Raw genomic sequence first — 24,662 nt, 5'->3', positions numbered from 1 at the left:
TACAAAAGCACTTTAAAATAATGACTATTAAATCTATGTCTAGGAATTTTTTTATGGTACTAACTTAATTCTAGTCTTATTTTGTTGACTTGGAACAATCAGTCAGCACATTTGGTTTCTATCTCAAAGATTTGTGGTTTAATCCCACCCAGGGATATTTTTGACCGTGTGATCATATTTTGAAGAACCTTAGGTAGACAAGTTAAAACATAAAACCACCTCTTGTTATGCAGTATATTTAGACTTCTCTGATACAATTTCTCTTAAAAGTAGTTAATTACGTAAGTTTTTAGGAAACCATTGAAGCACATTTTAGTGTTTGTACCAATGTGTTTCTTTGTTCTTTAATGGATGAACAGTTTTACTAAATCTCTTTTTTAACATAATAAAAAAGATAGAACTGAGCCAAAATATTAATCTCAGTTTTGTATTGGTTTAATCAACAAATAATTATAAAAAAACAAAGATAGCAGAGGATGTTTTCGATCCATCGACCTCTGGGTTATGGGCCCAGCACGCTTCCGCTGCGCCACTCTGCTAATCATATAAACAGCTTCAGCTCCTGAAAGCTTACCTCTTGACAAGAAAGTACCAATTTGTTTTTTTGTTCTTCAATGGAGGAAGAGTTTTACAAAAGATCTCCAGATGTTGGCCTTTTATCACATATTTCAATAAATCATTTTTAGATCACTAATTTGATACAACTTTAGAGGTGTCTCTGTGGCGCAATCGGTTAGCGCGTTCGGCTGTTAACCGAAAGGTTGGTGGTTCAATCCCACCCAGGGACGTAATCGACTTTTTGGTCACATTTTGGAGAACTAGATGTTGACGAGTTAAAACATTAAATCACCTCTTGTGGTATAGTGTTCCTGATCTTAAAGCACAGAAGCTCCTGAAAGCTTCACTCTTCTTTAGAAAGTACCAATGTTTCTCCTCTGTTCTTCAGTAGATAAAGAATCTTACAAAAGCTCTTTAAAATAATGACTATTAAATCTATGTCTAGGAATTTTTTTATGGTACTAACTTGAATCTAGTCTTATTTTGTTGACTTGGAACAATCAGTCAGCACATTTGGTTTCTATCTCAAAGGTTTGTGGTTTAATCCCACCCAGGGATATTTTTGACCGTGTGATCATATTTTGAAGAACCTTAGGTAGACAAGTTAAAACATAAAACCACCTCTTGTTATGCAGTATATCTAGACTTCTCTGATACAATTCCTCTTAAAAGTAGTTAATTACGTAAGTTTTTAGGAAACCATTGAAGCACATTTTAGTGTTTGTACCAATGTGTTTCTTTATTCTTTAATGGATGAACAGTTTTACTAAATCTCTTTTTTAACATAATAAAAAAGATAGAACTGAGCCAAAATATTAATCTCAGTTTTGTATTGGTTTAATCAACAAATAATTATAAAAAAACAAAGATAGCAGAGGATGGTTTCGATCCATCGACCTCTGGGTTATGGGCCCAGCACGCTTCCGCTGCGCCACTCTGCTAATCATATAAACAGCTTCAGCTCCTGAAAGCTTACCTCTTGACAAGAAAGTACCAATTTGTTTTTTTGTTCTTCAATGGATGAATAGTTTTACAAAAGATCTCCAGATGTTGGCCTTTTACACATATTTCAATAAATCATTTTTAGATCACTAATTTGATACAACTTTAGAGGGGTCTCTGTGGCGCAATCGGTTAGCGCGTTCGGCTGTTAACCGAAAGGTTGGTGGTTCAATCCCACCGAGGGACGTAATCGACTTTTTGGTCACATTTTGGAGAACTAGATGTTGACAAGTTAAAACATTAAATCACCTCTTGTGGTATAGTGTTCCTGATCTTAAGTCACAGAAGCTCCTGAAAGCTTCACTCTTCATCAGAAAGTACCAATGTTTCTCCTCTGTTCTTCAGTAGATAAAGAATCTTACAAAAGCACTTTAAAATAATGACTATTAAATCTATGTCTAGGAATTTTTTTATGGTACTAACTTAATTCTAGTCTTATTTTGTTGACTTGGAACAATCAGTCAGCACATTTGGTTTCTATCTCAAAGATTTGTGGTTTAATCCCACCCAGGGATATTTTTGACCGTGTGATCATATTTTGAAGAACCTTAGGTAGACAAGTTAAAACATAAAACCACCTCTTGTTATGCAGTATATTTAGACTTCTCTGATACAATTTCTCTTAAAAGTAGTTAATTACGTAAGTTTTTAGGAAACCATTGAAGCACATTTTAGTGTTTGTACCAATGTGTTTCTTTGTTCTTTAATGGATAACCAGTTTTACTAAATCTCTTTTTTAACTTAATAAAAAAGATAGAACTGAGCCAAAATATTAATCTCAGTTTTGTATTGGTTTAATCATCAAATAATTATAAAAAAACAAAGATAGCAAAGGATGGTTTCGATCCATCGACCTCTGGGTTATGGGCCCAGTACGCTTCCGCTGCGCCACTCTGCTAATCATATAAACAGCTTCAGCTCCTGAAAGCTTACCTCTTGACAAGAAAGTACCAATTTGTTTTTTTGTTCTTCAATGGAGGAAGAGTTTTACAAAAGATCTCCAGATGTTGGCCTTTTATCACATATTTCAATAAATCATTTTTAGATCACTAATTTGATACAACTTTAGAGGGGTCTCTGTGGCGCGTTGGGCTGTTAACCGTAAGGTTGGTGGTTTAATCCCACCCAGGGACGTAATCGACTTTTTGGTCACATTTTGGAGAACTAGATGTTGACAAGTTAAAACATTAAATCACCTCTTGTGGTATAGTGTTCCTGATCTTAAAGCACAGAAGCTCCTGAAAGCTTCACTCTTCTTTAGAAAGTACCAATGTTTCTCCTCTGTTCTTCAGTAGATAAAGAATCTTACAAAAGCTCTTTAAAATAATGACTATTAAATCTATGTCTAGGAATTTTTTTATGGTACTAACTTGAATCTAGTCTTATTTTGTTGACTTGGAACAATCATTCAGCACATTTGGTTTCTATCTCAAAGGTTTGTGGTTTAATCCCACCCAGGGATATTTTTGACCGTGTGATCATATTTTGAAGAACCTTAGGTAGACAAGTTAAAACATAAAACCACCTCTTGTTATGCAGTATATCTAGACTTCTCTGATACAATTCCTCTTAAAAGTAGTTAATTACGTAAGTTTTTAGGAAACCATTGAAGCACATTTTAGTGTTTGTACCAATGTGTTTCTTTGTTCTTTAATGGATGAACAGTTTTACCAAATCTCTTTTTTAACATAATAAAAAAGATAGAACTGAGCCAAAATATTAATCTCAGTTTTGTATTGGTTTAATCAACAAATAATTATAAAAAAACAAAGATAGCAGAGGATGGTTTCGATCCATCGACCTCTGGGTTATGGGCCCAGCACGCTTCCGCTGCGCCACTCTGCTAATCATATAAACAGCTTCAGCTCCTGAAAGCTTACCTCTTGACAAGAAAGTACCAATTTGTTTTTTTGTTCTTCAATGGAGGAAGAGTTTTACAAAAGATCTCCAGATGTTGGCCTTTTACACATATTTCAATAAATCATTTTTAGATCACTAATTTGATACAACTTTAGAGGGGTCTCTGTGGCGCGTTCGGCTGTTAACCGAAAGGTTGGTGGTTCAATACCACCCAGGGACGTAATCGACTTTTTGGTCACATTTTGGAGAACTAGATGTTGACAAGTTAAAACATTAAATCACCTCTTGTGGTATAGTGTTCCTGATCTTAAGTCACAGAAGCTCCTGAAAGCTTCACTCTTCATCAGAAAGTACCAATGTTTCTCCTCTGTTCTTCAGTAGATAAAGAATCTTACAAAAGCTCTTTAAAATAATGACTATTAAATCTATGTCTAGGAATTTTTTTATGGTACTAACTTGAATCTAGTCTTATTTTGTTGACTTGGAACAATCAGTCAGCACATTTGGTTTCTATCTCAAAGGTTTGTGGTTTAATCCCACCCAGGGATATTTTTGACCGTGTGATCATATTTTGAAGAACCTTAGGTAGACAAGTTAAAACATAAAACCACCTCCTGTCATGCAGTATATCTAGACTTCTCTGATACAATTCCTCTTAAAAGTAGTTAATTAGGTAAGTTTTTAGGAAACCATTGAAGCACATTTTAGTGTTTGTACCAATGTGTTTCTTTGTTCTTTAATGGATGAACAGTTTTACTAAATCTCTTTTTTAACATAATAAAAAAGATAGAACTGAGCCAAAATATTAATCTCAGTTTTGTATTGGTTTAATCAACAAATAATTATAAAAAAACAAAGATAGCAGAGGATGGTTTCGATCCATCGACCTCTGGGTTATGGGCCCAGCACGCTTCCGCTGCACCACTCTGCTAATCATATAAACAGCTTCAGCTCCTGAAAGCTTACCTCTTGACAAGAAAGTACCAATTTGTTTTTTTGTTCTTCAATGGAGGAAGAGTTTTACAAAAGATCTCCAGATGTTGGCCTTTTACACATATTTCAATAAATCATTTTTAGATCACTAATTTGATACAACTTTAGAGGGGTCTCTGTGGCGCGTTCGGCTGTTAACCGAAAGCTTGGTGGTTCAATCCCACCCAGGGACGTAATCGACTTTTTGGTCACATTTTGGAGAACTAGATGTTGACAAGTTAAAACATTAAATCACCTCTGCTGTTTCAACCTGGATGTCATCTCGCCACCTCAAACTTAAAATCACCTCTGCTGTTTCAACCTGGATGTCATCTCGCCACCTCAAACTTAATATCTCAAAAACAGAATTAATTATATTTCCGCCAATAAATAGTAGTTACCAACCTGATATCTCTATCGCTGTTGAGAAGATGACAATCACTCCTACCTCTCAAGCTCGCTGCCTAGGTGTTATCCTTGACTCAGAACTTTCCTTTGTACCCCACATTCAATCTGTCTCAAAATCATGCCACATGCACCTAAAAAACATATTTAAATTCGCCCTTACCTTACACAAGACACTGCAAAAACTCTAATCCATGCTCTCATCATCTCACGCATTGATTATTGCAATAGTCTCCTTATTGGCCTTCCCCAATACAGACTCTCACCACTACAGTCCATTATGAATGCAGCTGCAAGGCTAATCTTCCTAGCCAGACGTTCATCGTCTGCAAAGCTACTCTGTCAGTCACTTCATTGGTTACCTGTATTCTACCGTATTCAATACAAAATTCTTTTACTTACACACAAAGCCATAAACCAAACTACACCAACATACATATCTTCTCTTATCTCAAAATATCATCCAACACGACCTCTACGCTCCTCCCAAGATCTGCGTCTCTCATCCACACTCATTACCCGTTCCCATTCCCGACTGCAGGACTTTCTTCGGGCTGCACCCACTCTGTGGAATGCCCTCCCAAGCACAATAAGACTCTCCTCCAGTCTCCAAACCTATAAGCGTTCCCTGAAGACTCATCTCTTCAGGCAAGCTTATCAAATTCCAGAACCAGTCATAGAACCTTGCATTCTGGTGGAATCGATGCAATAAAGAATACAGTATATATCCTTATGTATCAGTGCCTATTTCCCTATAGATTGTAAGCTTGCGAGCAGGGCCCTCCTACATTTTGACTGTCTGTAAATACCCTGTTTTGTTGTATCACTGTCTGCTATTGTAAAGCGCAACGGAATATGCTGCGCTATATAAGAAACTGTTAATAAATAAATAAATAAATATAGTGTTCCTGATCTTAAAGCACAGAAGCTCCTGAAAGCTTCACTCTTCTTTAGAAAGTACCAATGTTTCTCCTCTGTTCTTCAGTAGATAACATTTTAGTGTTTGTACCAATGTGTTTCTTTGTTCTTTAATGGATGAACAGTTTTACTAAATCTCTTTTTTAACATAATAAAAAAGATAGAACTGAGCCAAAATATTAATCTCAGTTTTGTATTGGTTTAATCAACAAATAATTATAAAAAAAACAAAGATAGCAGAGGATGGTTTCGATCCATCGACCTCTGGGTTATGGGCCCAGCACGCTTCCGCTGCGCCACTCTGCTAATCATATAAACAGCTTCAGCTCCTGAAAGCTTACCTCTTGACAAGAAAGTACCACTTTGTTTTTTTGTTCTTCAATGGAAGAAGAGTTTTACAAAAGATCTCCAGATGTTGGCCTTTTACACATATTTTAATAAATCATTTTTAGATCACTAATTTGATACAACTTTAGAGGGGTCTCTGTGGCGCAATCGGTTAGCGCGTTCGGCTGTTAACCGAAAGGTTGGTGGTTCAATCCCACCCAGGGACGTAATCGACTTTTTGGTCACATTTTGGAGAACTAGATGTTGACAAGTTAAAACATTAAATCACCTCTTGTGGTATAGTGTTCCTGATCTTAAGTCACAGAAGCTCCTGAAAGCTTCACTCTTCATCAGAAAGTACCAATGTTTCTCCTCTGTTCTTCAGTAGATAAAGAATCTTACAAAAGCTCTTTAAAATAATGACTATTAAATCTATGTCTAGGAATTTTTTTATGGTACTAACTTGAATCTAGTCTTATTTTGTTGACTTGGAACAATCAGTCAGCACATTTGGTTTCTATCTCAAAGGTTTGTGGTTTAATCCCACCCAGGGATATTTTTGACCGTGTGATCATATTTTGAAGAACCTTAGGTAGACAAGTTAAAACATAAAACCACCTCCTGTCATGCAGTATATCTAGACTTCTCTGATACAATTCCTCTTAAAAGTAGTTAATTACGTAAGTTTTTAGGAAACCATTGAAGCACATTTTAGTGTTTGTACCAATGTGTTTCTTTGTTCTTTAATGGATGAACAGTTTTACTAAATCTCTTTTTTAACATAATAAAAAAGATAGAACTGAGCCAAAATATTAATCTCAGTTTTGTATTGGTTTAATCAACAAATAATTATAAAAAAACAAAGATAGCAGAGGATGGTTTCGATCCATCGACCTCTGGGTTATGGGCCCAGCACGCTTCCGCTGCGCCACTCTGCTAATCATATAAACAGCTTCAGCTCCTGAAAGCTTACCTCTTGACAAGAAAGTACCAATTTGTTTTTTGTTCTTCAATGGAGGAATAGTTTTACAAAAGATCTCCAGATGTTGGCCTTTTACACATATTTCAATAAATCATTTTTAGATCACTAATTTGATACAACTTTAGAGGGGTCTCTGTGGCGCAATCGGTTAGCGCGTTCGGCTGTTAACCGAAAGGTTGGTGGTTCAATCCCACCCAGGGACGTAATCGACTTTTTGGTCACATTTTGGAGAACTAGATGTTGACAAGTTAAAACATTAAATCACCTCTTGTGGTATAGTGTTCCTGATCTTAAGTCACAGAAGCTCCTGAAAGCTTCACTCTTCATCAGAAAGTACCAATGTTTCTCCTCTGTTCTTCAGTAGATAAAGAATCTTACAAAAGCTCTTTAAAATAATGACTATTAAATCTATGTCTAGGAATTTTTTTATGGTACTAACTTGAATCTAGTCTTATTTTGTTGACTTGGAACAATCAGTCAGCACATTTGGTTTCTATCTCAAAGGTTTGTGGTTTAATCCCACCCAGGGATATTTTTGACCGTGTGATCATATTTTGAAGAACCTTAGGTAGACAAGTTAAAACATAAAACCACCTCCTGTCATGCAGTATATCTAGACTTCTCTGATACAATTCCTCTTAAAAGTAGTTAATTACGTAAGTAAGTAGGAAACCATTGAAACACATTTTAGTGTTTGTACCAATGTGTTTCTTTGTTCTTTAATGGATGAACAGTTTTACTAAATCTCTTTTTTAACATAATAAAAAAGATAGAACTGAGCCAAAATATTAATCTCAGTTTTGTATTGGTTTAATCAACAAATAATTATAAAAAAACAAAGATAGCAGAGGATGTTTTCGATCCATCGACCTCTGGGTTATGGGCCCAGCACGCTTCCGCTGCGCCACTCTGCTAATCATATAAACAGCTTCAGCTCCTGAAAGCTTACCTCTTGACAAGAAAGTACCAATTTGTTTTTTTGTTCTTCAATGGAGGAAGAGTTTTACAAAAGATCTCCAGATGTTGGCCTTTTACACATATTTCAATAAATCATTTTTAGATCACTAATTTGATACAACTTTAGAGGGGTCTCTGTGGCGCAATCGGTTAGCGCGTTCGGCTGTTAATCGAAAGGTTGGTGGTTCAATCCCACCCAGGGACGTAATCGACTTTTTGGTCACATTTTGGAGAACTAGATGTTGACAAGTTAAAACATTAAATCACCTCTTGTGGTATAGTGTTCCTGATCTTAAGTCACAGAAGCTCCTGAAAGCTTCACTCTTCATCAGAAAGTACCAATGTTTCTCCTCTGTTCTTCAGTAGATAAAGAATCTTACAAAAGCTCTTTAAAATAATGACTATTAAATCTATGTCTAGGAATTTTTTTATGGTACTAACTTGAATCTAGTCTTATTTTGTTGACTTGGAACAATCAGTCAGCACATTTGGTTTCTATCTCAAAGGTTTGTGGTTTAATCCCACCCAGGGATATTTTTGACCGTGTGATCATATTTTGAAGAACCTTAGGTAGACAAGTTAAAACATAAAACCACCTCTTGTTATGCAGTATATCTAGACTTCTCTGATACAATTCCTCTTAAAAGTAGTTAATTACGTAAGTTTTTAGGAAACCATTGAAGCACATTTTAGTGTTTGTACCAATGTGTTTCTTTGTTCTTTAATGGATGAACAGTTTTACTAAATCTCTTTTTTAACATAATAAAAAAGATAGAACTGAGCCAAAATATTAATCTCAGTTTTGTATTGGTTTAATCAACAAATAATTATAAAAAACAAAGATAGCAGAGGATGGTTTCGATCCATCGACCTCTGGGTTATGGGCCCAGCACGCTTCCGCTGCGCCACTCTGCTAATCATATAAACAGCTTCAGCTCCTGAAAGCTTACCTCTTGACAAGAAAGTACCAATTTGTTTTTTTGTTCTTCAATGGAGGAAGAGTTTTACAAAAGATCTCCAGATGTTGGCCTTTTACACATATTTCAATAAATCATTTTTAGATCACTAATTTGATACAACTTTAGAGGGGTCTCTGTGGCGCGTTCGGCTGTTAACCGAAAGGTTGGTGGTTCAATACCACCCAGGGACGTAATCGACTTTTTGGTCACATTTTGGAGAACTAGATGTTGACAAGTTAAAACATTAAATCACCTCTTGTGGTATAGTGTTCCTGATCTTAAGTCACAGAAGCTCCTGAAAGCTTCACTCTTCATCAGAAAGTACCAATGTTTCTCCTCTGTTCTTCAGTAGATAAAGAATCTTACAAAAGCTCTTTAAAATAATGACTATTAAATCTATGTCTAGGAATTTTTTTATGGTACTAACTTGAATCTAGTCTTATTTTGTTGACTTGGAACAATCAGTCAGCACATTTGGTTTCTATCTCAAAGGTTTGTGGTTTAATCCCACCCAGGGATATTTTTGACCGTGTGATCATATTTTGAAGAACCTTAGGTAGACAAGTTAAAACATAAAACCACCTCCTGTCATGCAGTATATCTAGACTTCTCTGATACAATTCCTCTTAAAAGTAGTTAATTAGGTAAGTTTTTAGGAAACCATTGAAGCACATTTTAGTGTTTGTACCAATGTGTTTCTTTGTTCTTTAATGGATGAACAGTTTTACTAAATCTCTTTTTTAACATAATAAAAAAGATAGAACTGAGCCAAAATGTTAATCTCAGTTTTGTATTGGTTTAATCAACAAATAATTATAAAAAAACAAAGATAGCAGAGGATGGTTTCGATCCATCGACCTCTGGGTTATGGGCCCAGCACGCTTCCGCTGCGCCACTCTGCTAATCATATAAACAGCTTCAGCTCCTGAAAGCTTACCTCTAGACAAGAAAGTACCAATTTGTTTTTTTTGTTCTTCAATGGAGGAAGAGTTTTACAAAAGATCTCCAGATGTTGGCCTTTTACACATATTTCAATAAATCATTTTTAGATCACTAATTTGATACAACTTTAGAGGGGTCTCTGTGGCGCGTTCGGCTGTTAACCGAAAGGTTGGTGGTTCAATACCACCCAGGGACGTAATCGACTTTTTGGTCACATTTTGGAGAACTAGATGTTGACAAGTTAAAACATTAAATCACCTCTTGTGGTATAGTGTTCCTGATCTTAAGTCACAGAAGCTCCTGAAAGCTTCACTCTTCATCAGAAAGTACCAATGTTTCTCCTCTGTTCTTCAGTAGATAAAGAATCTTACAAAAGCTCTTTAAAATAATGACTATTAAATCTATGTCTAGGAATTTTTTTATGGTACTAACTTGAATCTAGTCTTATTTTGTTGACTTGGAACAATCAGTCAGCACATTTGGTTTATATCTCAAAGGTTTGTGGTTTAATCCCACCCAGGGATATTTTTGACCGTGTGATCATATTTTGAAGAACCTTAGGTAGACAAGTTAAAACATAAAACCACCTCTTGTTATGCAGTATATCTAGACTTCTCTGATACAATTCCTCTTAAAAGTTGTTAATTACGTAAGTTTTTAGGAAACCATTGAAGCACATTTTAGTGTTTCTACCAATGTGTTTCTTTGTTCTTTAATGGATGAACAGTTTTACTAAATCTCTTTTTTAACATAATAAAAAAGATAGAACTGAGCCAAAATATTAATCTCAGTTTTGTATTGGTTTAATCAACAAATAATTATAAAAAAACAAAGATAGCAGAGGATGGTTTCAATCCATCGACCTCTGTGTTATGGGCCCAGCACGCTTCCGCTGTGCCACTCTGCTAATCATACAAACAGCTTCAGCTCCTGAAAGCTTTCCTCTTGACAAGAAAGTACCAATTTGTTTTTTTGTTCTTCAATGGAGGAATAGTTTTACAAAAGATCTCCAGATGTTGGCCTTTTACACATATTTCAATAAATCATTTTTAGATCACTAATTTGATACAACTTTAGAGGGGTCTCTGTGGCGCGTTCGGCTGTTAACCGAAAGCTTGGTGGTTCAATCCCACCCAGGGACGTAATCGACTTTTTGGTCACATTTTGGAGAACTAGATGTTGACAAGTTAAAACATTAAATCACCTCTTGTGGTATAGTGTTCCTGATCTTAAGTCACAGAAGCTCCTGAAAGCTTCACTCTTCATCAGAAAGTACCAATGTTTCTCCTCTGTTCTTCAGTAGATAAAGAATCTTACAAAAGCTCTTTAAAATAATGACTATTAAATCTATGTCTAGGAATTTTTTTATGGTACTAACTTGAATCTAGTCTTATTTTGTTGACTTGGAACAATCAGTCAGCACATTTGGTTTCTATCTCAAAGGTTTGTGGTTTAATCCCACCAAGGGATATTTTTGACCTTGTGATCATATTTTGAAGAACCTTAGGTAGACAAGTTAAAACATAAAACCACCTCTTGTTATGCAGTATATCTAGACTTCTCTGATACAATTCCTCTTAAAAGTAGTTAATTAGGTAAGTTTTTAGGAAACCATTGAAGCACATTTTAGTGTTTGTACCAATGTGTTTCTTTGTTCTTTAATGGATGAACAGTTTAACTAAATCTCTTTTTTAACATAATAAAAAAGATAAAACTGAGCCAAAATATTAATCTCAGTTTTGTATTGGTTTAATCAACAAATAATTATAAAAAAACAAAGATAGCAGAGGATGGTTTCGATCCATCGACCTCTGGGTTATGGGCCCAGCAAGCTTCCGCTGCGCCACTCTGCTAATCATATAAACAGCTTCAGCTCCTGAAAGCTTACCTCTTGACAAGAAAGTACCAATTTGTTTTTTTGTTCTTCAACGGAGGAAGAGTTTTACAAAAGATCTCCAGATGTTGTATTTTACACATATTTCAATAAATCATTTTTAGATCACTAATTTGATACAACTTTAGAGGGGTCTCTGTGGCGCAATCGGTTAGCGCGTTCGGCTGTTAACCGAAAGGTTGGTGGTTCAATCCCACCCAGGGACGTAATCGACTTTTTGGTCACATTTTGGAGAACTAGATGTTGACGAGTTAAAACATTAAATCACCTCTTGTGGTATAGTGTTCCTGATCTTAAGTCACAGAAGCTCCTGAAAGCTTCACTCTTCATCAGAAAGTACCAATGTTTCTCCTCTGTTCTTCAGTAGATAAAGAATCTTACAAAAGCTCTTTAAAATAATGACTATTAAATCTATGTCTAGGAATTTTTTTATGGTACTAACTTGAATCTAGTCTTATTTTGTTGACTTGGAACAATCAGTCAGCACATTTGGTTTCTATCTCAAAGGTTTGTGGTTTAATCCCACCCAGGGATATTTTTGATCTTTACTAAATCTCTTTTTTAACATAATAAAAAAGATAGAACTGAGCCAAAATATTAATCTCAGTTTTGTATTGGTTTAATCAACAAATAATTATAAAAAAACAAAGATAGCAGAGGATGGTTTCGATCAATCGACCTCTGGGTTATGGGCCCAGCACGCTTACGCTGCGCCACTCTGCTAATCATATAAACAGCTTCAGCTCCTGAAAGCTTACCTCTTGACAAGAAAGTACCAATTTGTTTTTTTGTTCTTCAATGGAGGAAGAGTTTTACAAAAGATCTCCAGATGTTGGCCTTTTACACATATTTCAATAAATCATTTTTAGATCACTAATTTGATGCAACTTTAGAGGGGTCTCTGTGGCGCAATCGGTTAGCGCGTTCGGCTGTTAACCGAAAGGTTGGTGGTTCAATCCCACCCAGGGACGTAATCGACTTTTTGGTCACATTTTGGAGAACTAGATGTTGACAAGTTAAAACATTAAATCACCTCTTGTGGTATAGTGTTCCTGATCTTAAGTCACAGAAGCTCCTGAAAGCTTCACTCTTCATCAGAAAGTACCAATGTTTCTCCTCTGTTCTTCAGTAGATAAAGAATCTTACAAAAGCTCTTTAAAATAATGACTATTAAATCTATGTCTAGGAATTTTTTTATGGTACTAACTTGAATCTAGTCTTATTTTGTTGACTTGGAACAATCAGTCAGCACATTTGGTTTCTATCTCAAAGGTTTGTGGTTTAATCCCACCCAGGGATATTTTTGACCGTGTGATCATATTTTGAAGAACCTTAGGTAGACAAGTTAAAACATAAAACCACCTCCTGTCATGCAGTATATCTAGACTTCTCTGATACAATTCCTCTTAAAAGTAGTTAATTAGGTAAGTTTTTAGGAAACCATTGAAGCACATTTTAGTGTTTGTACCAATGTGTTTCTTTGTTCTTTAATGGATGAACAGTTTTACTAAATCTCTTTTTTAACATAATAAAAAAGATAGAACTGAGCCAAAATATTAATCTCAGTTTTGTATTGGTTTAATCAACAAATAATTATAAAAAAACAAAGATAGCAGAGGATGGTTTCGATCCATCGACCTCTGGGTTATGGGCCCAGCACGCTTCCGCTGCGCCACTCTGCTAATCATATAAACAGCTTCAGCTCCTGAAAGCTTACCTCTAGACAAGAAAGTACCAATTTGTTTTTTTTGTTCTTCAATGGAGGAAGAGTTTTACAAAAGATCTCCAGATGTTGGCCTTTTACACATATTTCAATAAATCATTTTTAGATCACTAATTTGATACAACTTTAGAGGGGTCTCTGTGGCGCGTTCGGCTGTTAACCGAAAGGTTGGTGGTTCAATACCACCCAGGGACGTAATCGACTTTTTGGTCACATTTTGGAGAACTAGATGTTGACAAGTTAAAACATTAAATCACCTCTTGTGGTATAGTGTTCCTGATCTTAAGTCACAGAAGCTCCTGAAAGCTTCACTCTTCATCAGAAAGTACCAATGTTTCTCCTCTGTTCTTCAGTAGATAAAGAATCTTACAAAAGCTCTTTAAAATAATGACTATTAAATCTATGTCTAGGAATTTTTTTATGGTACTAACTTGAATCTAGTCTTATTTTGTTGACTTGGAACAATCAGTCAGCACATTTGGTTTATATCTCAAAGGTTTGTGGTTTAATCCCACCCAGGGATATTTTTGACCGTGTGATCATATTTTGAAGAACCTTAGGTAGACAAGTTAAAACATAAAACCACCTCTTGTTATGCAGTATATCTAGACTTCTCTGATACAATTCCTCTTAAAAGTTGTTAATTACGTAAGTTTTTAGGAAACCATTGAAGCACATTTTAGTGTTTCTACCAATGTGTTTCTTTGTTCTTTAATGGATGAACAGTTTTACTAAATCTCTTTTTTAACATAATAAAAAAGATAGAACTGAGCCAAAATATTAATCTCAGTTTTGTATTGGTTTAATCAACAAATAATTATAAAAAAACAAAGATAGCAGAGGATGGTTTCAATCCATCGACCTCTGTGTTATGGGCCCAGCACGCTTCCGCTGTGCCACTCTGCTAATCATACAAACAGCTTCAGCTCCTGAAAGCTTTCCTCTTGACAAGAAAGTACCAATTTGTTTTTTTGTTCTTCAATGGAGGAATAGTTTTACAAAAGATCTCCAGATGTTGGCCTTTTACACATATTTCAATAAATCATTTTTAGATCACTAATTTGATACAACTTTAGAGGGGTCTCTGTGGCGCGTTCGGCTGTTAACCGAAAGCTTGGTGGTTCAATCCCACCCAGGGACGTAATCGACTTTTTGGTCACATTTTGGAGAACTAGATGTTGACAAGTTAAAACATTAAATCACCTCTTGTGGTATAGTGTTCCTGATATTAAGTCACAGAAGCTCCTGAAAGCTTCACTCTTCATCAGAAAGTACCAATGTTTCTCCTCTGTTCTTCAGTAGATAAAGAATCTTACAAAAGCTCTTTAAAATAATGACTATTAAATCTATGTCTAGGAATTTTTTTATGGTACTAACTTGAATCTAGTCTTATTTTGTTGACTTGGAACAATCAGTCAGCACATTTGGTTTCTATCTCAAAGGTTTGTGGTTTAATCCCACCAAGGGATATTTTTGACCTTGTGATCATATTTTGAAGAACCTTAGGTAGACAAGTTAAAACATAAAACCACCTCTTGTTATGCAGTATATCTAGACTTCTCTGATACAATTCCTCTTAAAAGTAGTTAATTAGGTAAGTTTTTAGGAAACCATTGAAGCACATTTTAGTGTTTGTACCAATGTGTTTCTTTGTTCTTTAATGGATGAACAGTTTTACTAAATCTCTTTTTTAACATAATAAAAAAGATAAAACTGAGCCAAAATATTAATCTCAGTTTTGTATTGGTTTAATCAACAAATAATTATAAAAAAACAAAGATAGCAGAGGATGGTTTCGATCCATCGACCTCTGGGTTATGGGCCCAGCACGCTTCCGCTGCGCCACTCTGCTAATCATATAAACAGCTTCAGCTCCTGAAAGCTTACCTCTTGACAAGAAAGTACCAATTTGTTTTTTTGTTCTTCAACGGAGGAAGAGTTTTACAAAAGATCTCCAGATGTTGTATTTTACACATATTTCAATAAATCATTTTTAGATCACTAATTTGATACAACTTTAGAGGGGTCTCTGTGGCGCAATCGGTAAGCGCGTTCGGCTGTTAACCGAAAGGTTGGTGGTTCAATCCCACCCAGGGACGTAATCGACTTTTTGGTCACATTTTGGAGAACTAGATGTTGACGAGTTAAAACATTAAATCACCTCTTGTGGTATAGTGTTCCTGATCTTAAGTCACAGAAGCTCCTGAAAGCTTCACTCTTCATCAGAAAGTACCAATGTTTCTCCTCTGTTCTTCAGTAGATAAAGAATCTTACAAAAGCTCTTTAAAATAATGACTATTAAATCTATGTCTATGAATTTTTTTATGGTACTAACTTGAATCTAGTCTTATTTTGTTGACTTGGAACAATCAGTCAGCACATTTGGTTTCTATCTCAAAGGTTTGTGGTTTAATCCCACCCAGGGATATTTTTGATCTTTACTCAATCTCTTTTTTAACATAATAAAAAAGATAGAACTGAGCCAAAATATTAATCTCAGTTTTGTATTGGTTTAATCAACAAATAATTATAAAAAAACAAAGATAGCAGAGGATGGTTTCGATCAATCGACCTCTGGGTTATGGGCCCAGCATGCTTCCGCTGCGCCACTCTGCTAATCATATAAACAGCTTCAGCTCCTGAAAGCTTACCTCTTGACAAGAAAGTACCAATTTGTTTTTTTGTTCTTCAATGGAGGAAGAGTTTTACAAAAGATCTCCAGATGTTGGCCTTTTACACATATTTCAATAAATCATTTTTAGATCACTAATTTGATGCAACTTTAGAGGGGTCTCTGTGGCGCAATCGGTTAGCGCGTTCGGGTGTTAACCGAAAGGTTGGTGGTTCAATCCCACCCAGGGACGTAATTGACTTTTTGGTCACATTTTGGAGAACTAGATGTTGACAAGTTAAAACATTAAATCACCTCTTGTGGTATAGTGTTCCTGATCTTAAGTCACAGAAGCTCCTGAAAGCTTCACTCTTCATCAGAAAGTACCAATGTTTCTCCTCTGTTCTTCAGTAGATAAAGAATCTTACAAAAGCTCTTTAAAATAATGACTATTAAATCTATGTCTAGGAATTTTTTTATGGTACTAACTTGAATCTAGTCTTATTTTGTTGACTTGGAACAATCAGTCAGCACATTTGGTTTCTATCTCAAAGGTTTGTGGTTTAATCCCACCCAGGGATATTTTTGACCGTGTGATCATATTTTGAAGAACCTTAGGTAGACAAGTTAAAACATAAAACCACCTCCTGGCATGCAGTATATCTAGACTTCTCTGATACAATTCCTCTTAAAAGTAGTTAATTACGTAAGTTTTTAGGAAACCATTGAAGCACATTTTAGTGTTTGTACCAATGTGTTTCTTTGTTCTTTAATGGATGAACAGTTTTACTAAATCTCTTTTTTAACATAATAAAAAAGATAGAACTGAGCCAAAATATTAATCTCAGTTTTGTATTGGTTTAATCAACAAATAATTATAAAAAAACAAAGATAGCAGAGGATGGTTTCGATCCATCGACCTCTGGGTTATGGGCCCAGCACGCTTCCGCTGCGCCACTCTGCTAATCATATAAACAGCTTCAGCTCCTGAAAGCTTACCTCTTGACAAGAAAGTACCAATTTGTTTTTTTGTTCTTCAATGGAGGAAGAGTTTTACAAAAGATCTCCAGATGTTGGCCTTTTACACATATTTCAATAAATCATTTTTAGATCACTAATTTGATACAACTTTAGAGGGGTCTCTGTGGCGCAATAGGTTAGCGCGTTCAGCTGTTAACCGAAAGGTTGGTGGTTCAATCCCACCCAGGGACATAATCGACCTTTTGGTCACATTTTGGAGAACTAGATGTTGACAAGTTAAAACATTAAATCACCTCTTGTGGTATAGTGTTCCTGATCTTAAGTCACAGAAGCTCCTGAAAGCTTCACTCTTCATCAGAAAGTACCAATGTTTCTCCTCTGTTCTTCAGTAGATAAAGAATCTTACAAAAGCTCTTTAAAATAATGACTATTAAATCTATGTCTAGGAATTTTTTTATGGTACTAACTTGAATCTAGTCTTATTTTGTTGACTTGGAACAAACAGTCAGCACATTTGGTTTCTATCTCAAAGGTTTGTGGTTTAATCCCAACCAGGGATATTTTTGACCTTGTGATCATATTTTGAAGAACCTTAGGTAGACAAGTTAAAACCACCTCTTGTTATGCAGTATAACACATAAAACCACCTCTTGTTATGCAGTATATCTAGACTTCTCTGATACAATTCCTCTTAAAAGTAATTAATTAGGTAAGTTTTTAGGAAACCATTGAAGCACATTTTAGTGTTTGTACCAATGTGTTTCTTTGTTCTTTAATGGATGAACAGTTTTACTAAATCTCTTTTTTAACATAATAAAAAAGATAAAACTGAGCCAAAATATTAATCTCAGTTTTGTATTGGTTTAATCAACAAATAATTATAAAAAAACAAATATAGCATAGAATGGTTTTGATCCATCGACCTCTGGGTTATGGGCCCAGCACGCTTCCGCTGCGCCACTCTGCTAATCATATAAACAGCTTCAGCTCCTGAAAGCTTACCTCTTGACAAGAAAGTATCAATTTGTTTTTTTGTTCTTCAATGGAGGAAGAGTTTTACAAAAGATCTCCAGATGTTGGCCTTTTACACATATTTCAATAAATCATTTTTAGATCACTAATTTGATACAACTTTAGAGGGGTCTCTGTGGCGCAATCGGTTAGCGCGTTCGGCTGTTAACCGAAAGGTTGGTGGTTCAATCCCACCCAGGGACGTAATCGACTTTTTGGTCACATTTTGGAGAACTAGATGTTGACAAGTTAAAACATTAAATCACCTCTTGTGGTATAGTGTTCCTGATCTTAAGTCACAGAAGCTTCAGAAAGCTTCACTCTTCATCAGAAAGTACCAATGTTTCTCCTCTGTTCTTCAGTAGATAAAGAATCTTACAAAAGCTCTTTAAAATAATGACTATTAAATCTATGTCTAGGAATTTTTTTATGGTACTAACTTGAATCTAGTCTTATTTTGTTGACTTGGAACAATCAGTCAGCACATTTGGTTTCTCAAAGGTTTGTGGTTTAATCCCACCCAGGGATATTTTTGACCTTGTGATCATATTTTGAAGAACCTTAGGTAGACAAGTTAAAACATAAAACCACCTCTTGTTATGCAGTATATCTAGACTTCTCTGATACAATTCCTCTTAAAAGTAGTTAATTAGGTAAGTTTTTAGGAAACCATTGAAGCACATTTTAGTGTTTGTACCAATGTGTTTCTTTGTTCTTTAATGGATGAACAGTTTTACTAAATCTCTTTTTTAACATAATAAAAAAGATAGAACTGAGCCAAAATATTAATCTCAGTTTTGTATTGGTTTAATCAACAAATAATTATAAAAAAACAAAGATAGCAGAGGGTGGTTTCGATCCATCGACCTCTGGGTTATGGGCCCAGCACGCTTCCGCTGCGCCACTCTGCTAATCATATAAAAAGCTTCAGCTCCTGAAAGCTTACCTCTTGACAAGAAAGTACCAATTTGTTTTTTTGTTCTTCAACGGAGGAAGAGTTTTACAAAAGATCTCCAGATGTTGGCATTTTATACATATTTCAATAAATCATTTTTAGATCACTAATTTGATACAACTTTAGAGGGGTCTCTGTGGCGCAATCGGTTAGCGCGTTCGGCTGTTAACCGAAAGGTTGGTGGTTCAATCCCACCCAGGGACGTAATCGACTTTTTGGTCACATTTTGGAGAACTAGATGTTTACAAGTTAAAACATTAAATCACCTCTTGTGGTATAGTGTTCCTGATCTTAAGTCACAGAAGCTCCTGAAAGCTTCACTCTTCATCAGAAAGTACCAATGTTTCTCCTCTGTTCTTCAGTAGATAAAGAATCTTACAAAAGCTCTTTAAAATAATGACTATTAAATCTATGTCTAGGAATTTTTTTATGGTACTAACTTGAATCTAGTCTTATTTTGTTGACTTGGAAAAATCAGTCAGCACATTTGGTTTCTATCTCAAAGGTTTGTGGTTTAATCCCACCCAGGGATATTTTTGACCGTGTGATCATATTTTGAAGAACCTTAGGTAGACAAGTTAAAACATAAAACCACCTCTTGTTATGCAGTATATCTAGACTTCTCTGATACAATTCCTCTTAAAAGTAGTTAATTAGGTAAGTTTTTAGGAAACCATTGAAGCACATTTTAGTGTTTGTACCAATGTGTTTCTTTGTTCTTTAATGGATGAACAGTTTTACTAAATCTCTTTTTTAACATAATAAAAAAGATAGAACTGAGCCAAAATATTAATCTCAGTTTTGTATTGGTTTAATCAACAAATAATTATAAAAAAACAAAGATAGCAGAGGATGGTTTCGATTCATCGACCTCTGGGTTATGGGCCCAGCACGCTTCCGCTGCGCCACTCTGCTAATCATATAAACAGCTTCAGCTCCTGAAAGCTTACCTCTTGACAAGAAAGTACCAAATTATTTTTTTGTTCTTCAACGGAGGAAGAGTTTTACAAAAGATCTCCAGATGTTGGCATTTTACACATATTTCAATAAATCATTTTTAGATCACTAATTTGATAAAACTTTAGAGGGGTCTCTGTGGCGCAATCGGTTAGCGCGTTCGGCTGTTAACCGAAAGGTTGGTGGTTCAATCCCACCCAGGGACGTAATCGACTTTTTGGTCACATTTTGGAGAACTAGATGTTGACAAGTTAAAACATTAAATCACCTCTTGTGGTATAGTGTTCCTGATCTTAAGTCACAGAAGCTCCAGAAAGCTTCACTCTTCATCAGAAAGTACCAATGTTTCTCCTCTGTTCTTCAGTAGATAAAGAATCTTACAAAAGCTCTTTAAAATAATGACGATTAAATCTATGTCTAGGAATTTTTTTATGGTACTAACTTGAATCTAGTCTTATTTTGTTGACTTGGAACAATCAGTCAGCACATTTGGTTTCTCAAAGGTTTGTGGTTTAATCCCACCCAGGGATATTTTTGACCTTGTGATCATATTTTGAAGAACCTTAGGTAGACAAGTTAAAACATAAAACCACCTCTTGTTATGCAGTATATCTAGACTTCTCTGATACAATTCCTCTTAAAAGTAGTTAATTAGGTAAGTTTTTAGGAAACCATTGAAGCACATTTTAGTGTTTGTACCAATGTGTTTCTTTGTTCTTTAATGGATGAACAGTTTTACTAAATCTCTTTTTTAACATAATAAAAAAGATAGAACTGAGCCAAAATATTAATCTCAGTTTTGTATTGGTTTAATCAACAAATAATTATAAAAAAACAAAGATAGCAGAGGGTGGTTTCGATCCATCGACCTCTGGGTTATGGGCCCAGCACGCTTCCGCTGCGCCACTCTGCTAATCATATAAACAGTTTCAGCTCCTGAAAGCTTACCTCTTGACAAGAAAGTACCAATTTGTTTTTTTGTTCTTCAATGGAGGAAGAGTTTTACAAAAGATCTCCAGATGTTGGCCTTTTACACATATTTCAATAAATCATTTTTAGATCACTAATTTGATACAACTTTAGAGGGGTCTCTGTGGCGCGTTCGGCTGTTAACCGAAAGGTTGGTGGTTCAATCCCACCCAGGGACGTAATTGACTTTTTGGTCACATTTTGGAGAACTAGATGTTGACAAGTTAAAACATTAAATCACCTCTTGTGGTATAGTGTTCCTGATCTTAAGTCACAGAAGCTCCAGAAAGCTTCACTCTTCATCAGAAAGTACCAATGTTTCTCCTCTGTTCTTCAGTAGATAAAGAATCTTACAAAAGCTCTTTAAAATAATGACTATTAAATCTATGTCTAGGAATTTTTTTATGGTACTAACTTGAATCTAGTCTTATTTTGTTGACTTGGAACAATCAGTCAGCACATTTTGTTTCTATCTCAAAGGTTTGTGGTTTAATCCCACCAAGGGATATTTTTGACCTTGTGATCATATTTTGAAGAACCTTAGGTAGACAAGTTAAAACATAAAACCACCTCTTGTTATGCAGTATATCTAGACTTCTCTGATACAATTCCTCTTAAAAGTAGTTAATTAGGTAAGTTTTTAGGAAACCATTGAAGCACATTTTAGTGTTTGTACCAATGTGTTTCTTTGTTCTTTAATGGATGAACAGTTTTACTAAATCTCTTTTTTAACATAATAAAAAAGATAGAACTGAGCCAAAATATTAATCTCAGTTTTGTATTGGTTTAATCAACAAATAATTATAAAAAAACAAAGATAGCAGAGGATGGTTTCGATCCATCGACCTCTGGGTTATGGGCCCAGCACGCTTCCGCTGCGCCACTCTGCTAATCATATAAACAGCTTCAGCTCCTGAAAGCTTACCTCTTGACAAGAAAGTACCAATTTGTTTTTTTGTTCTTCAATGGAGGAAGAGTTTTACAAAAGATCTCCAGATGTTGGCCTTTTACACATATTTCAATAAATCATTTTTAGATCACTAATTTGATACAACTTTAGAGTGGTCTCTGTGGCGCAATTGGTTAGCGCGTTCGGCTGTTAACCGAAAGGTTGGTGGTTCAATCCCACCCAGGGACGTAATCGACTTTTTGGTCACATTTTGGAGAACTAGATGTTGACAAGTTAAAACATTAAATCACCTCTTGTGGTATAGTGTTCCTGATCTTAAGTCACAGAAGGGTACTTGTGAGTTATCCGGGCTGCCGATTTTTTGATTGTATGCCTTAAGTTAAGGCATACAATCAGATGCGATGCGATGCGATATCACATCGCATCGCATGCGATCATCGGATGCGATGACCCGATTTTTCCATAGGAATCAATGTTAAAATGGACTGAGTCCATTTTAACATGGAATTCAATGGGAAAAAGGGGTCCTTTTCATACCCCTACTATCCAAGTGGGCATGGAGTTGGATATAAACCTGTGGCGAGCGTAGCGAGCCACCGAGCCCGAAGCGTGGCGAGCGAAGCGAGCCCCGCGAGGGGACGGTATTCTGTGTCCCCTCGCGGGGCTCGCTACGCTCGCCACGCTTCGGGCTCGGTGGCTCGCTACGCTCGCCACAGGTTTATATCCAACTCCATTTCCACTTGGATAGTAGGGGTATGAAAAGGACCCCTTTTTCCCATTGAATTCCATGTTAAAATGGACTCAGTCCATTTTAACATTGATTCCTATGGAAAAATCGGGTCATCGCATCGCATCGCATCGCATCCGATGGTCGCATGCGATGCGATGCGATGTGCCCGATCCGACCCGATTTAGAAATCGGCAGCCCGGATAACTCACAAGTACCCACAGAAGCTCCTGAAAGCTTCACTCTTCATCAGAAAGTACCAATGTTTCTCCTCTGTTCTTCAGTAGATAAAGAATCTTACAAAAGCTCTTTAAAATAATGACTATTAAATCTATGTCTAGGAATTTTTTTATGGTACTAACTTGAATCTAGTCTTATTTTGTTGACTTGGAACAAACAGTCAGCACATTTGGTTTCTATCTCAAAGGTTTGTGGTTTAATCCCACCCAGGGATATTTTTGACCTTGTGATCATATTTTGAAGAACCTTAGGTAGACAAGTTAAAACGTAAAACCACCTCTTGTTATGCAGTATATCTATACTTCTCTGATACAATTCCTCTTAAAAGTAGTTAATTAGGTAAGTTTTTAGGAAACCATTGAAGAACATTTTAGTGTTTGTACCAATGTGTTTCTTTGTTCTTTAATGGATGAACAGTTGTACTAAATCTCTTTTTTAACATAATAAAAAAGATAGAACTGAGCCAAAATATTAATCTCAGTTTTGTATTGGTTTAATCAACAAATAATTACAAAAAAATAAAGATAGCAGAGGATGGTTTCGATCCATCGACCTCTGGGTTATGGGCCCAGCACGCTTCCGCTGCGCCACTCTGCTAATCATATAAACAGCTTCAGCTCCTGAAAGCTTACCTCTTGACAATAAAGTACCAATTTGTTTTTTTGTTCTTCAACGGAGGAAGAGTTTTACAAAAGATCTCCAGATGTTGGCCTTTTACACATATTTCAATAAATCATTTTTAGATCACTAATTTGAAACAACTTTAGAGGGGTCTCTGTGGCGCAATTGGTTAGCGCGTTCGGCTGTTAACCGCAAGGTTGGTGGTTCAATCCCACCCAGGGACGTAATTGACTTTTTGGTCACATTTTGGAGAACTAGATGTTGACAAGTTAAAACATTAAATCACCTCTTGTGGTATAGTGTTCCTGATCTTAAGTCACAGAAGCTCCTGAAAGCTTCACTCTTCATCAGAAAGTACCAATGTTTCTCCTCTGTTCTTCAGTAGATAAATAATCTTACAAAAGCTCTTTAAAATAATGACTATTAAATCTATGTCTAGGAATTTTTTTATGGTACTAACTTGAATCTAGTCTTATTTTGTTGACTTGGAACAATCAGTCAGCACATTTGGTTTCTATCTCAAAGGTTTGTGGTTTAATCCCACCCAGGGATATTTTTGACCTTGTGATCATATTTTGAAGAACCTTAGGTAGACAAGTTAAAACATAAAACCACCTCTTGTTATGCAGTATATCTAGACTTCTCTGATACAATTCCTCTTAAAAGTAGTTAATTACGTAAGTTTTTTAGGAAACCATTGAAGCACATTTTAGTGTTTGTACCAATGTGTTTCTTTGTTCTTTAATGGATGAACAGTTTTACTAAATCTCTTTTTTAACATAATAAAAAAGATAGAACTGAGCCAAAATATTAATCTCAGTTTTGTATTGGTTTAATCAACAAATAATTATAAAAAAAATAAGATAGCAGAGGATGGTTTCGATCCATCGACCTCTGGGTTATGGGCCCAGCACGCTTCCGCTGCGCCACTCTGCTAATCATATAAACAGCTTCAGCTCCTGAAAGCTTACCTCTTGACAAGAAAGTACCAATTTGTTTTTTTGTTCTTCAATGGAGGAAGAGTTTTACAAAAGATCTCCAGATGTTGGCCTTTTACACATATTTCAATAAATCATTTTTAGATCACTAATTTGATACAACTTTAGAGGGGTCTCTGTGGCGCGTTCGGCTGTTAACCGAAAGGTTGGTGGTTCAATCCCACCCAGGGACGTAATCGATTT

The 24,662-nt window shown here is 35.7% G+C and overlaps 13 non-coding genes across 13 annotated transcripts; all 13 read left to right on the top strand.

Moving 5' to 3' along the window:
* Positions 1–714: 714 nt before the first annotated feature.
* Positions 715–788, top strand: TRNAN-GUU (transfer RNA asparagine (anticodon GUU)). Its single transcript has one exon. It is a non-coding gene; the product is annotated as a tRNA-Asn (tRNA).
* Positions 789–1,673: 885 nt separating this feature from the next.
* Positions 1,674–1,747, top strand: TRNAN-GUU (transfer RNA asparagine (anticodon GUU)). Its single transcript has one exon. It is a non-coding gene; the product is annotated as a tRNA-Asn (tRNA).
* A 4,448-nt stretch (positions 1,748–6,195) lies between these two features.
* Positions 6,196–6,269, top strand: TRNAN-GUU (transfer RNA asparagine (anticodon GUU)). The gene has a single exon. It is a non-coding gene; the product is annotated as a tRNA-Asn (tRNA).
* Positions 6,270–7,153: 884 nt separating this feature from the next.
* On the top strand, positions 7,154–7,227 carry TRNAN-GUU (transfer RNA asparagine (anticodon GUU)). The gene has a single exon. It is a non-coding gene; the product is annotated as a tRNA-Asn (tRNA).
* Positions 7,228–8,112: 885 nt separating this feature from the next.
* On the top strand, positions 8,113–8,186 carry TRNAN-GUU (transfer RNA asparagine (anticodon GUU)). Its single transcript has one exon. It is a non-coding gene; the product is annotated as a tRNA-Asn (tRNA).
* A 3,722-nt stretch (positions 8,187–11,908) lies between these two features.
* Positions 11,909–11,982, top strand: TRNAN-GUU (transfer RNA asparagine (anticodon GUU)). The gene has a single exon. It is a non-coding gene; the product is annotated as a tRNA-Asn (tRNA).
* Positions 11,983–12,673: 691 nt separating this feature from the next.
* Positions 12,674–12,747, top strand: TRNAN-GUU (transfer RNA asparagine (anticodon GUU)). The gene has a single exon. It is a non-coding gene; the product is annotated as a tRNA-Asn (tRNA).
* Positions 12,748–15,524: 2,777 nt separating this feature from the next.
* Positions 15,525–15,598, top strand: TRNAN-GUU (transfer RNA asparagine (anticodon GUU)). Its single transcript has one exon. It is a non-coding gene; the product is annotated as a tRNA-Asn (tRNA).
* A 2,634-nt stretch (positions 15,599–18,232) lies between these two features.
* TRNAN-GUU (transfer RNA asparagine (anticodon GUU)) lies at positions 18,233–18,306 on the top strand. Its single transcript has one exon. It is a non-coding gene; the product is annotated as a tRNA-Asn (tRNA).
* Positions 18,307–19,187: 881 nt separating this feature from the next.
* TRNAN-GUU (transfer RNA asparagine (anticodon GUU)) lies at positions 19,188–19,261 on the top strand. The gene has a single exon. It is a non-coding gene; the product is annotated as a tRNA-Asn (tRNA).
* An 885-nt stretch (positions 19,262–20,146) lies between these two features.
* On the top strand, positions 20,147–20,220 carry TRNAN-GUU (transfer RNA asparagine (anticodon GUU)). The gene has a single exon. It is a non-coding gene; the product is annotated as a tRNA-Asn (tRNA).
* Positions 20,221–22,047: 1,827 nt separating this feature from the next.
* TRNAN-GUU (transfer RNA asparagine (anticodon GUU)) lies at positions 22,048–22,121 on the top strand. The gene has a single exon. It is a non-coding gene; the product is annotated as a tRNA-Asn (tRNA).
* A 1,510-nt stretch (positions 22,122–23,631) lies between these two features.
* Positions 23,632–23,705, top strand: TRNAN-GUU (transfer RNA asparagine (anticodon GUU)). The gene has a single exon. It is a non-coding gene; the product is annotated as a tRNA-Asn (tRNA).
* The last annotated feature ends 957 nt before the right edge of the window (positions 23,706–24,662 follow it).

Source organism: Crinia signifera, chromosome 3 (genome assembly GCF_055691185.1).
Source record: "Crinia signifera chromosome 3, ASM5569118v1, whole genome shotgun sequence".
Classification (NCBI taxonomy): domain Eukaryota; kingdom Metazoa; phylum Chordata; class Amphibia; order Anura; family Myobatrachidae; genus Crinia; species Crinia signifera.
Note: the sequence above shows the minus strand (reverse complement) of the source record. Positions and strands in the feature narration are given on the sequence as shown.